The sequence below is a fragment of the Podarcis gaigeae genome, assembly GCF_964106915.1.
Source record: "Podarcis gaigeae genome assembly, chromosome: 10".
In the NCBI taxonomy this organism is placed as follows: Eukaryota; Metazoa; Chordata; class Lepidosauria; order Squamata; family Lacertidae; genus Podarcis; species Podarcis gaigeae.
In genome coordinates this window covers 5,553,410-5,556,255 of record NC_139686.1, presented here as the reverse complement: position 1 = coordinate 5,556,255, position 2,846 = coordinate 5,553,410, and positions in this window count along the sequence as shown.

Sequence of the window (2,846 nt, the reverse complement as noted above, 5' to 3'; positions counted from 1 at the left end):
GCACCCACGATTGCCACGCCCCCTTCTCGAGAACCGGCTATTATTGGGCAAAACGCCCCCTGGTTTTGAGCGGGTGGGAAGGCTTACCCTTCCGCGCCCCCTGGCGAGGGCAGGCGGTACTGCGGCCCGCAGGGAGAAGCGGGTTTGCTGCATTGGGGACGCGGCTGAGTCGCCCAAAGTTTTTATTAGTTGGGGGTTTTTTTGGGGGGGTTGCAAATAGTAGGGGAAGAAATGGAGGCAGTGAGAGGTTTTACTTTCTTGGGCTCCATGATCACTGCAGATGGTGGCAGCAGCCACGAAATTAAAAGAAGCCTGCTTCTTGGGAGAAAAGCAATGACAAACCTAGACAGCATCTTAAAAAGCAGAGATATCACCTTGCCGACAAAGGCCCGTATAGTTCAAGCTCTGGTTTTCCCAGTAGTGATGTATGGAAGTGAGAGCTGGACCATAAAGGCTGATGGCCGAAGAATGGATGCTTTTGAATTCTGGTGCTGGAGGAGACTCTTGAGAGTCCCATGGACTGCAAGAAGATCAAACCTCTCCATTCTGAAGGAAATCAGCCCTGAGTGCTCACTGGAAGGACAGATCCTGAAGCTGAGGCTCCAAGACTTTGGCCACCTCATGAGAAGAGAAGACTCCCTGGAAAAGACCCTGATGTTGGGAAAGATGGAGGGTGTTGTGACATGGGGTTTGTGATTTCAGCTCTCTTGACATAATATGCTGGAGACAGTTCTCTAGTAACACTTCTTTATTAAAGCAACAAGACTGAAGACTGAGGAGGGGAGAGCTACATTTATAGGGAAAGGGAACAAACTAGAAAGGATACATTTTGGAGGGAACAATATCAGGCAATCACAGTCCTGCCTTTTGGAGGCAACCAATAAGACAGAGGATCCAAATACAGCAGCTTAAATGAACCAATAGTAGCTGTACCCTCTGGAACCAAAAGGCAGTTACTTTACCCTAATGCAAATACAGACAATAATAATGCAGATATAAAATCCTTTGACTCAATACACAACAGAGGGCACAAGGAGAAGGGGACGACAGAGGACCAGATGGTGGGACAGTGTTCTCGAAGAGACAAACATGAGTCTGACCAAACTGCGGGAGGCAGTGGAAGACAGGAGTGCCTGGCGTGTTCTGGTCCAGGGGGTCATGAAGAGTCGGGCACGATTAAACGACTAAACAACAACAAATTGCTTGTTGCTCTTGCTCTCATTTTAAGAAGCTAGCTATCCATATGCTGCAAATAAAAAAAATATTTTGATACTGTAGTGGTTGGCCTTGAATCTACCTGACACATGGTCCTCCTCTCTGGCCACAACCTTTCAGAACCAAAGGTATATGTGCATTAGCTTCTCTGCCCCCTTTGCCACTGCTCAGCAGACCTTAATTAATGTATTAGTAAACAATAAATGTATTCATTTATTAAATAATAATAATATGCATTCATTATTTTGCCTGCTCCTTTTCCCCACACACAAAAATCACGCTCAAAGCCACTTCCATCAAAGAAATAGGGGTGCCTTTCAAATAAGCGCTACCTAAGTAATTTCATAATAGGAAGAGCAACAGAACCACTCGCATGTGGCCCCTAGAAGCCTTCACAGAGGGGAATGAGGCCCTTGAGCTGGGAGGGTAGTATTTCCTATATAGATTAACATCCTGCTCCCAGCAAATGCAACCCAGTACTTCCTTGGGCTCCATGATCACTGCAGACGATGACAGCAGCCACGAAATTAAAAGAAGCCTGCTTCTTGGGAGAAAAGCAATGACAAACCTAGACAGCATCTTAAAAGCAGAGACATCACCTTGCCAACAAAGGTCCGTATAGTTCAAGCTATGGTTTTCCCAGTAGTGATGTATGGAAGTGAGAGCTGGACCATAAAGAAGGCTGATTGCCAGAGAATGGATGCTTTTGAATTCTGGTGCTGGAGGAGACTCTTGAGAGTCCCATGGACTGCAAGAAGATCAAACCTCTCCATGCTTAAGGAAATCAGCCCTGAGTGCTCACTGGAAGGAAAGATCCTGAAGCTGAGGCTCCAAGACTTTGGCCACCTCATGAGAAGAGAAGACTCCCTGGAAAAGACGTTGGGAAAGATGTTGGGAAAGATGGAGGGCACAAGGAGAAGGGGACGACAGAGGACGAGATGGTCGGACAGTGTTCTCGAAGCAGCCAGCATGAGTTTGACCAAACTGCCGGAGGCAGTGGAAGACAGGAGTGCCTGGCGTGCTCTGGTCCTGGGGTTCACGAAGAGTCGGACACAACTAAACAACAACAAATCCCAGCACCCCTGAAGTGACTTAAGACCTGCATGCCCCGAGGGAAGGCAAAAGCTGTGGTGCCCATATTTTATAACTATTTGTTTCAGTAACTTAAAATTGTAACTAACTTTGTGTGCCTTGGCGGAATGGAGGTATATAAATGTAATAAATACGCAAAAAATAAAATTGACACGTTACATATTGATGGTGCAACAGATCTCAAATAATAATAATAATAATAATAATAATAATAATTAATATTTTTTATTTATACCCCGCACTCCCCAGCCCTCCAGAAATCTATGTAGATTAACATTCTGTTCCCGGCAGACGCAACCCAGTACCCCAGCTGGAAGCCCACGGCCGGACACAAGGCACCAGAAGCACCCCTCGCACGCACGCCCCCCAAAATCCTCCGCACTATTTTTCTAAAGGACCCTCTTCTTTAATCTAAGAGCCTCCGACGGAAGGACACCAGCTGCCGCACACATGACGTCACAATCGCACCTCACGCGGAGGCGTCCTCACGTTGCCGCGGTAACCACGGACGCCTCTTTTTTTACGGTGCGCACGCGCGG